Source organism: Geotrypetes seraphini, chromosome 6, assembly GCF_902459505.1.
Source record: "Geotrypetes seraphini chromosome 6, aGeoSer1.1, whole genome shotgun sequence".
NCBI classification, from domain to species: Eukaryota; Metazoa; Chordata; class Amphibia; order Gymnophiona; family Dermophiidae; genus Geotrypetes; species Geotrypetes seraphini.
In genome coordinates this window covers 131258292-131269467 of record NC_047089.1, presented here as the reverse complement: position 1 = coordinate 131269467, position 11176 = coordinate 131258292, and the positions used below count along the sequence as shown (strand labels likewise).

General features: G+C 47.9%; 1 pseudogene; it reads left to right on the top strand.

Annotated features, from left to right (window-relative positions):
• The first annotated feature begins 10756 nt into the window (after positions 1-10756).
• Positions 10757-10875, top strand: LOC117363239 (annotated as a pseudogene).
• The last annotated feature ends 301 nt before the right edge of the window (positions 10876-11176 follow it).

Genomic DNA, 11176 nt, shown 5'->3' with positions numbered 1-11176 from the left:
GCTCTCTTTTCCCGAGCCCTGAAGATCATGACACCATCGTAGCCTAGGATGTTGGGTAGATTCTATATATTCCCCCACATCCTGTTGGTTCCTGTCTTCAATATTGTCTACTTTCTGAGCTAAGGCGGCTACTGCCTTGGTGATCTCACCCAGTTCTCCCTTTTGCATGTTCTCAACTTGACGCTGTAGGTTGCCTACATTGCCCCCTACTTCTTTCAGTGACCTTTCAAGTTTCCCCAATAAGGTGTTATGGTGTTCTAGCTGGGTGTGAAGAGCTTGATTTTGTTCACACCATTTCTTGGTTGTTACCCCACTATTTTTACCCTTCCCCTTAAGGTTTTCTATTTTGTTTAATTGGTGTCTTACTGTTTCCTGTTGGGTTTGTTGCTCAGTGACCTGCTTCCCTACCTGTGATAGTTGATCAGTGACCTGCATCATAGCATCTCTCAAAGTGGCATTATCCTGCTGACACCGATGCAGTATTTCGCGAGAGACTTCCCTAACTGTTGTGTCATGAGAGGCTGTAATAAGTCCTACTACTTGTTTCATTTCCTGCTTTATTATCTCCATATCCTCTCTCAAGGTAGGACTACCCCTATCCTTCAATGTGGCGGCTTCTTCTTCATGAAGAGGCACCATTGGGTTAGATTCTAGGGTCACTACCTGCTGATTCCTGGGGTGCGATTCGTCAGATGACCCAAATCCTTTCCCCCCTCTCTCTGTGGTAGGGAACCGTGCCCAGCGCTCTAATCGGGGCTGCCAGATCCGTTCACACAACATCTGTGCTATGTGATCCCCAGGCTTTACTATATAAGGGGTCTCCGCATGGTTGACCAGTAGGACAGCCACATTTCCCTTAAAATCCGGGTCTAATGATTCCCTCTGCTACGTCTAAAGCCTTTGTTAAAGCCAAACCCGATCGAGAAGCAATCCTCAAATATGAACCAGGGGGACAAGAGACCTGTAAGTCAGTTGAAACTAAAGCTCTCCCTCTAGCAGGGATCTACTGCTCGTGGGCTGCATATAAGTCATACCCTGCAGCCCCTTTATACGCTCGTGTAGGTGCAATAGCCCTATCGGATATTGCCGCCCATCTAATAGTGGGTTGCCATTTTTTCCGCTTGGGCCTAGGCCGCCGACCTTCTGAGCTCCAAGGATTCCGGTCCTCGGGGCTCCCATTAGACCATGACCCAAATACCCAAGAATCTTTGTGAGGAATATTCTCTCTCCCTATCTTGGCTGGTTTAGCATCAACCTGCGTCACTAGAACCTGCATCTCGGTCCAATCCCTGCCTAATATCAGGGAGTGAGGTAAATCCTCAATGATCGCCACTCTTAACGTGGTCCATTTGCCTTCTACCTTAAAGGACACTGAAAACATAGGATATATTTTTACATCCCCATGAACACAGCGTATCATGGCTTCACCCCCTACCCTTACTGCCGGAGCTAAGCCCCCTTATTTGTTGCCACAGCTTACGGTCCATTACACTCTGTTCTGCCCCAGTATCAACAAGGGCAGTTATTACCCTTCCAGCTATTTGTACTTGTGTTAGGCACTCTTTCTTAACTGTTTTCCTAGGGTTGCAGACTACCATGAAGTCCCTCCTTTCTCTACATACATTTTGCCTATGCCCTTTTTCCCACACCTATAGCATTGAATTGTTTTAGCATTTACAGGTTTTTTATACTCAGGGTGGGTGGGACGTTGGGTGTTGTCAGGCTGGGGTCCAGTATCCCTAGGCCCTCGGGACTGTGATCTATAAGGCACACTATCTTCCTCACCAGGAGTTTGGGTGTCTAAATATGCCTCTGCAGATGTTAGTATGTGTGCCAAATTCTCACTTCCCTGTTTCTTCAGCCACCCCCTCAGATCTTTGGGCATAGATTCTAGAAATTGTTCCCGGACTACCTCCGTGAACATTGCCCTGGGGTCTAACATGTAAGGGTGTAACCATTTCATTGCCAGCCTGTTAATCCGCTGGAGGAGAGCTTTTGGCCTTTCTTTGTGGTGCATTTGCACAGACCTAAGTGTCTGCCTATAGTACTCCCTCGTGTACCCTAGGTAATCCAAAATAAGCATTTTTATATCAGGGTAATTATTAGCTTGCTCTGCAGGAATGGTCTGAAAAGCTGCTAGTGTGTCACCCGCTAAGCATGGCAGTAAGCGTACAGCCCACTGCTCTTGTGGCCACCCGGCTGCAGTAGCAAATCGTTCAAAAGAGTTCAAGAAATCGTCTGGTGCATCTGCTGGGATAATCTTATTCAAATTCAAAATATTTAAAGAGTTTTGTCCTACCGCCAGCTGAGAATTCCCTGTTCCCAACACTGGTGTAATACCAGGATTTCTTGCCGGGGTCTGTAATAGTTGAGCCATGATTTTAGTCTGTTCGCCCATGGCCATGACCAGTTCATCATGGTGTCTCCGATTGGTGTCCTGTCCTGCTCGCCATAGCTCTTGGTTGGCCTCCAGCACTTTGCGAAGATCCTCGCTCTGGCGCTGGCGTTCTCCTGCCAAGACTGCAAGCAGCTGTGGATCCATCCTGCAGACCGCCGTACTGGTGAGTCTGCGCAGGTGTGCTCATTAAGGGTGCACGGCCCTTTCCCTCCGATACTCCAATCCCTCTGGTCCCGGTCTCTCTGTCCATCTGTGGGGTTGTTCTCCTTCCTGAACCGCTCCACTCCGGATCCGCCGCTGTAAAGTCCTCAAGGATTTCCTCCACGAACTTCCACTGGAACCAGGTTGTAGTATCCTCTATGTCCTCAATACAGAGTTTCCATCCAGTGGTTACAAGAGAAAAACAAATCTTCCAATGTCTCTCAGCAGAAAGAGTCCATAAAAATTCCTCCAAACACACTTTTGGGCTCTCAGTGCTCCTGAAAAGGTTTGCCAAAATCAAATGTCCCCCCAAAAAAATAATAATCCAGCACTTCTGATACCACTTGTGACACACTTATACTCTGCTCTGACCGGCAGGGGTATAGTTGTGTTGAATATTGACCTGTCGGCGTGGCCTCCTTAAGTAGGAGGAAGGCTTTTCAGATTAGAACAGATTAGGCTCCTGCCTAGTCTGCCAGGCCACACTGAGATAACCTTGGCCCAAAAAGGAGGAGACATAATCTTAAATTAGTTCAAAAACTTGTTCATTAACTTTATTAATGTCTCAGAGTTGTCAGAATGGCTTACTGCTTGCATATGGCATATATTGGCAATTCCCTGGACTTGCCTTGGCTTGCATACAGTCCTTTTCACCAGGGTAACAGAAACACAAAAATGCCATCCAAATAAATCCACAAAATCATGTGAAATAAACTTCCTAACAAAACCAGGAACCTAAAGTAGTAACTGTGACTTCAGGTTTCAACCTTCAGCTAACCTAGCTGAGGAAGGGTTAAAGAGTCCAGAGCTGCCTGCTAAACTCATTAGGAGCAGCTGCGGTTTCTCAGTTCACAGGAGCACAATAGGACAGTAGATAAGCTGCTGAGATATACTAAAGCTTGCATACAGGCAATTCACACCTATCCCAGATACAGTTCTCTTGAACAAACACTGACCTCCGTGCAGCCTTCACAGTGGAACGGAAAGGCTTTACTGCTAACTTGCTAATCACCGTCAGCTGAGGCTTAGGTTACGGGAGCCAGCACAAGCACAGCCTAGCTTCACTCCCTTCAGTAACCAACCTCCATTTCAGCAGGGAAATTGTCAGCTTCCACAAACGGCTCAGAGATCTCCATGGCTTCTGTCCTGTCAGCAGCAGCTGGAGTTGAGCATGGGCAGTCCTCCGCCATTTCTATGTCCTCTCCAAGATGGGATTGAGGAGAGAGGCTTCTCTCCTGCTCTGTCTCCTTGCGCTGCTGTAGGCCCTGCCCTGCCCGAGGCTACTCAGCTCCTGCCCGGTCCCTGCTCTCCCTGCTGTGATTCCACACCCTGTTCTTATCCCAGTTAAAGCCCCACCCCTTGGAGCTGGGGGGGTTGGGCAGCAAATCCCTAGGGAAATCATACAGCTTCCTCCTAGGTGGGAAATGTGTGTACCTTGCAGGATTGGGACTCCATTTCTCAATAAGAGTCTCCGCAGGCTTTCTGAAGTACCTATCCTGAGACAGCGCTCTCTGCTGGATATTCTTATGTTCTTGTCTCTCTTGCTCTATCTCACTGTCTGAGGGGTAGTCAGCCATTTCCAAACTTATACCTTTAACTTGATCAGCCCTTCTGACCAGGGACCGTGTGCTGCTTTTATCCCTTATAGGGACAAAGTTGGCTACAGGTTTGTCACAAGAGCAAACCCTTCCTGCCAACAGTGACCCCCCTAAAATATGGGCAGGAGGGATCCCAGGCACTCCTGCCCATGACGTACCCCCTCATGACCGAACCCAGGATGGCCTCCCCAAACCCCTGATTGGCTCCCCAAACCCCATGAATCTGGCCCCCTTCCTTCCCCCCAGTCCAAAAGTAGCTCTTCTCCCATCCCAGCAGCGTAGGCAGAAGGCAGGATATCATTGGTGTAGATCGGAGCGGAAGATCAGCTGAGGCAGGCAAGGGTGTTCGGCGGTATGCAAATTTTTGTACTGCGCATTGTGGCCAGGCCAGGCCCCGAGCAATTGGGAAAACCTGGCTCGTACTGCAGGTAAGATTTTCAGTGCGCCTTTTATATGGTTGGTTGAAGGAAAACCCGGACACTGGATTTCTTCCAAAACTTCACCGGGTTTATTAAGGCAAAAAAATAAGATTCCAAAAATAAACAATTGTTTCTCCTAGGCATCAACTATGCAATTTCTTTCTCTTAAGTCCAGTGCACTTTATCTGTGCTCTAGTTCAGGGACTGGACAATTCTTGTTAACAAAAAGGATAACTAATAATCAATTAAACTTTTCAGTCTTTCACAAGCCCAATATTTTCCCTTCTCAGGGCAGCTGGCTTCTATTAGCCCTCAGTTCTGCTAGCACAGCTGAGCACTGCAGGTGCCCGGCCTCCTTCCAATGTCTTTCCAGACAGAGGGAAAAACATTTTCTTTGTGACCACTTTCCCTCTCTATCACTTTGTCCCCTCTAAGGACTCTCATAGCCCTTCCTTGCAGGCTGTATGGAGCAAACCTCCCTTTAACAAGGTCTTCAGACCCTCCCAATATGCCCCCCAACGTCCTTTAGCTTTAGCCCTCGGGGACTTGGTGAAATGAGGTTTAGATCTAGAACCACTGTTTTAATTAGGCACTGCTGCCTTGTCATTACCTGCAGCCTTACTATAGCTCAGGTTTCCTTGGCAGAGACTTAACTCATTACTGGGAGGAAGAAAACATGCTCATTTATATGTCCATGTCTTCCTCCAGCATACTTTCTTCTGGGTCAAGTTTCACTGTACATGTCCCACTCTATATTCCTGGGACTGAAAGTTTCCATTAAGTCCTCCCCTAACTGTGGGAAAGGAGTAATAGGGGATAGACTCTGTTTTCTGTGCCCTCCCTGCCTGAATTCCTGGTTGGGACATCACCTGGTTTTCCCCTCTTCTTTCTAGCTGTACTGCACTATGGCTGTTAGCAGGGTGTCTAGGCTTTTTTCTAGAGATTGCAGGTTTAAGGGCAGCACTTTTGACTGGGCTAGCAGTCTTTAACCGTGACAGGAGCTTCCCTGTCATGCTGTGACAGGGACCTGCAGCTGACCGAGCGGAGACCCGTGCTTGGTCCCACAATCACAAAAGTCAGGATGGCTATGTGGTCTTATTCCCAATTACCCTTCCCTGTTATCTCCCCAGGCATACCAGAACACTTGGTTTATTAGCATTAAAAAAAACCACTAACAATTTCTCTTTGTCAGGATATCAGGTTTTCAGGATTTTCACACATACAAGCCAACAGGAAAACAAAGTCCAGCAAAATACTTTGCAAAAAAATTCATAGTCCCACTCTGTTATAGCAAAACTACAATTCTCAGCAACCTGAGCAGAGCTCACACTTCTCAGTTCAATTGCCTCTGTTATGCCAGACAGGTTTAAACCAAAGAAAAAAAAAAACGTTTCATTAAAAAATGCTTCTCTTTCTTCCCCAGCTCTCACCTTAGCAAGGCAGGTTTTGTGGCCATGTCAGCTTCCAGCCTTACAAAAGTCCTTACTGGTTTTCTTCAGAGAAAAAAACGTTTAGCAAAAAAGTTCACAGGGAGCACAAATGTTCCTTCCCTGGGCTTTATCCTTATCAGTTCATTAGCTTTAAACAATCCTTTCACACAGTAAAGCAACAAGGAAAATCATATCAGCATCAGTCCTTTCACAAAAAAGTTACTCGCAGTCATAGATACAGAATATGACGGCAGAAAAGGGCCACCGGCCTAACAAGTCTGCCCATTCTAATGACCCTCCACTCCATCTTGTGACACTGTTCAAAAGTCCATACTTTCCTTATCATTATCTTGCAGTTTAAAAGCCGGCTGCCAGTCCATGCCTTCCCCTTATGGGTCACAGACAGCCTTCTCTGAATCCAAGTCCTTCATTTCAATATCAGAAATTTCTACCGGCTCCTGCTTTCTCTCAAGCAATTTTCTTAGCAATTCCATATTTGGCTTTTTTGGGCTGGTTCCTTCCTCTTTGGCTAGGTGCTGCTCCCCCTTCTAGCAAGCAGGGTTGCTCTCTGAAGTTCCATGCTCCGGAGGCCCTCCCCCTCCCTCTGGCTGGGACAGGAAAAGGTTTAAAGGGACCCGCACACTTAAACGGGGACTCAGCTTTTGCAGCCTTTAAAGTGGCAGTTTTACAAATGAGACTTCTAAATTGGTCCTGTCTTCTTCTCAGGGGTTCTAAACATTCCCTTCCTAAGCGGCTGGTAGGATAAGGCTCATATTCCTGAGGTTAAGGCTCAGGGTTGGCAGGGTCCCTGTTACATACCCAGTGGTGTACCAAACATATGTGACACCCAGGGTCCATCATTTTTTTAACCCCCCCCATCTATATGAAAAATATGATTTTTAGTAAAAATCCACATATCACACGAGTGTACCTAGGAAAAGGCAGCATCTTAAACACTGCAGTGAACACTAGAACACCAACACATACATTGAACATAAGCATCGCCTCTGCCGAGTCAGACCATAGGTCCATAGAGCCCAGCAGTCCTCTCCCGCGGCGGACCCGTGCATCATTGACCCGAAAGTAATCCTATTTCCTTAGCAAAGCAGCAGATGAATCCAGAGACCAATGGGATAGCTCACTTCTACCAGCAGGTGGAGATAGAGAAACTGATTAACAGGTGTACTTATTTGCTGGCACTCCTCCTGTCTCATCAGTATTCTCTATCTCCAAGCAGGTGGAAGTCGCTATTCAACTAGCTCCTGGATTCTGGCTGTGGCTGGAACTTTATTACCTCCTGTTGAGATTTTCTCTTCAGTGAGACAGGGGTGTCCGGCTAATCGGTGCCGGCTTTAGAGGTTACACTTGGGCCCCCCCTTGTCCCTGCCTCACCCTCCCTCCAATGATAGAGGGTCTGCCCTGGTCCCTATTTTTCTTCTTTCCCATTTAAAAAAAAAAAAAAAAAAGGGGGCCTACACAGCTGACTTTTTTGCCCTGCTCGTGCTGGGCAGCAGGTGTTGCCGGCATCTACCGGCACTATCCAGTAGATTGTGAGTATGTGTTTTATTCTACTGGTCTCTGAACTTTGTGGTTGTGTGAGAGCTGTGGGTTTTTGACTATGGCAGTTTTGTTTTGTGGTGGAATATGTTTTTTTATGAGCTTGCTTCAGTGAGGTAGGTGGCCTCTGAATTCCTGCGCATAACTAAGGAGCGCTTCTTTTTCTTACCCTAGCACTTGTGCTGTGGGGTTGGTAGTTTCTGGGACATTGTTTCTTGATACTGCCACGGCCCGTGGGTAAATGTAACGGTGTGGCTCTCGATATGGCCGCAAATTGTGAGGACGGCTCCGGGTGTGTTTTACATTATCTGAACTGGAGCTGAATTGTTCTATAGCGTGGGTGGTGTGAGCTTGTGCTCCCCTACTGTTGGGAGCCATGCGCCTTTTCCCCTTTCCTCCCCGAGGTGTGTTTTGCATTTTTTATACGCTTCGGCTATGGGCTCCGAGCCGGTGTGAGCGGCAATGTTCTAGGAGCCGGCCTCTTTTGGCGTGAAACGGTCCGAGTTTGGGTCGCCAGCACTGCAATACTCGGGGAGTTATTCTGGGCGGCTGCCTTTCTCAGCGCGGGCCTCGCCATCTGCTTTGCGGAGCGGTGGGCTGCGGTTTTGGCTATGAGCTCCCAGTCTGTTTTGTACAGCGCTGTTGGGGGAGCCAGCCGGTTTTGATTCTGGCAGGAAAGTGCCCGCGCTTGGGCCCCCAGCGCCGCGGGGTTCATTGACTCATGTCCTACAGCTAACTTAAGCGTGTACCGTGGCTTATTTTTGTTTGAAATCAGCTGTGCCCCGTATTGCAGTGCTCCATTTGCTGTGGTGTTGTCCACATGCTTCTCTTAACAAGAAAGTTAAAAAAAAAAAAATAAGGTTGTTATTGGGGGCTGTTCATTTATATCCCTAGGCACTTCCACATTAAGTTTCTGCCCTGAGTTTGGCTGCCTACGCTTGGTTTTGCTGCCTTAGGGGTTAGCGAACAGCAAGGTGGAGTAGGTGTCAAGGGCGTGCCAGTGTATCATTCGTGTGGTTCATTTCTTCACTCGGGGTTCCGATAACGTGCGGCGATGTTGGAGGTTTCCTTAGGCCTTCTGCCTGGGTACTGCGTCCGCCTGCTTGGGCTCTTGACTTGTTTCTGCGGGGTAGTTGCAGGAATTCCGAGTGGAGGGTCTCTCTTGAGGCCTGATGGTTCTTTTCTTCTTGCTGTGGGCCAGCTTGTCTGTGAAAACCTGGTGGCGCAAGGGTTGTGTGCTGGGTTAGTAACAAGGAGCTGAGGTTCAAGCCCCAGCTAAGGAGTAGAGCTGATATGGCTCCAAAAGAAGAGGCGAAGGTTCAAGTCTATTTTAAAAAAAAAAAATAAAAAAAAGGCTAGACGGCCTTCCGCTCTAGAAGCATGGTCTAGTGGCGGCTGATCCCTAAGGGCAAGATCCTCTGCTTGCGAGGTCGTAGGGTAGCTGGCACTGTATGCCCAATGAATTCTCCCCTTACGCTCTCTTTTGGAGTGGAAACCTGGTCTGTTTTCGGCCAGGTACAGCTCGTTTCTCTGGAGAGGCGTATGCTGCTTCTGGATTACGCCTGGTGCGCCTTGTCTTTCCTTTGCTTGCGTAAAGCTCAGGCAGGTTGCTGAATGTCCTCATGCTCCCCTTCACATCGCAAGACGGTGTTCTTTTCCAGGTTGACAGTTTTCTCATGAAGGAGTAGTCGCTTTACTGTCATGTCAGGGAGCTGTGAACTTTTTTCAGGATGCTTGCACCTTTCATCCTCCTCACGTTTCCAGAGTCTCTCTGTTTTGCGTTTCTCTTTGAAGTGTGGCTGGTCCTCAGGACAGTTCTTGTAGTTAGGGTACCACTTATTAGTGGGTGACCAAGATGGGGGCTTTGGGCAGGCTGGATTCCATTCGGCTGCATTAGTTTCTCAGGGTTACCCATTTCTGCAGTCAACCGGGGAAGATATTTACATTTTCTCTATGGACTCTGAGTCTGCACTAGGTTGGCCTGCCTCTCTTGGAGCAGCGCTTTCGGTTTGGGGCACATTCCATTTCACCTACCCAAGGGTTCGTTGGCACTGCCAGGCGATTTGTCTGTTTATGCTTGACTGCCTGCTTGATTCGGACGACTTCCAGTCGGGTCTTTTGACTGTCACGAAGCGGGTGGTTTCTTTTCCTCAATTCTTTACATGCGCATCTTCATATTTGCAGTGCTCTTTTTTCCTATACTAGTTATAGGTATATCGGGTCGAGGCTGTTATTCTTATAGGAGAGACTTGTATTTCTTTCCAGAGCCTTGAGTGTGGAGTCTCGATCTCAGATTGGCGTTCTTCGCTTACCATGGCTAAGAGTATGGGATTCTGTTCAGGTTCTAGCATCCATATTGCTGACCCCTCTGGGAACCTCGGCTTGCTTTCCCTTCTAACGCTCAGCAGCCGCTTTTATTCCAGTGGTTCTCGGTATCTCTGGGCTCCTATTAGTTGCTAGGCTTCTCCTGCATAGCTTTGTATGATTTAGGGGCTCAGAAAGATTGTCTTTCCAGGGCATGCCTCGGTCTTTCCTGGACTAGCTTATGACCACCGACTATTCCGGCCTGTCGGGTTGGGGGGCTCGGTGGCTTCCATCCTCAGCTTCAGGAGTCTAGTCTTCAGAGGCGACTAAGTTCTGGTTCCTTCTTCTACTCTTGAGCATGGTCAGGCTTCCTTTCTGGAGCTTCAGACCATTCTTCCGGAATGCCGCTGAGGGCCCTTTCAGTCAGTATTATGATGGGGGCGTTTCTCTGCAGCTTGGGCAGTAGGTGATGTACTCAGTTGCCAGGTACAGTGGTTGTTCTACTTCGATGGGTGGACCCTCATCTTTCTATTCGGTTGACCGATCATTTTTCAGGTCAGGAAAAGAGTTTGGTTAGTCTTTCTCTCTGCGAAATCTGAGCATAGCTCATTTATTGGATGTTACTGTGTACAGCACTGCGTACGCTCTAGAAGTGTAGACGTTAGTTATAGTGATATCTTCTACATCCTGGTTATTGGGAATTTTGGCTCAGGTGTTCCACTTTTTTTGTGGTGGAAATAAGATCTCCTGGAACTTGACCTCATGGCCTCGTCTCACAATTCCATGCTTCCTAGCTTCTTAGGCAGGCACAGGAAGTGGGAGTTAAAGGGGGTAACAGTGTGGCTTCTTTCTTACAGCCATACCACCCTGAAGGTGCCCGATCCCGTCTGATCTCAGAAGCCAACCAGGATAGGGCCTGTTTAGTACCTGGATGGGTGACCACCTGGGAATACCAGGTGCTATAGGCTTTAAAAAAAAAATAAAAAATCCTCTGGTTTCTCTTTTTTCACTGTTTTCCCCTGGCTGATGATAGCTTGGATTTGCCATCTCAAGTTCGCTTTAGGGGCACAATCTCTGGCTTGGCTGCGCCATCCTTGCTATGTGGATCTGTTGAGCCTTTAGACAGACGGACTAAGAAGTTTCCTTTTATCTCCGACTTTGCTCTCCTTGATTGAGATCAACATGGATATTCATACTACTTTGGTATTACGACCTAGCTTTTGAGCAGTCTTGACTGGCGTGTGACGGTAATGCGAAGCAGGTTGTTTC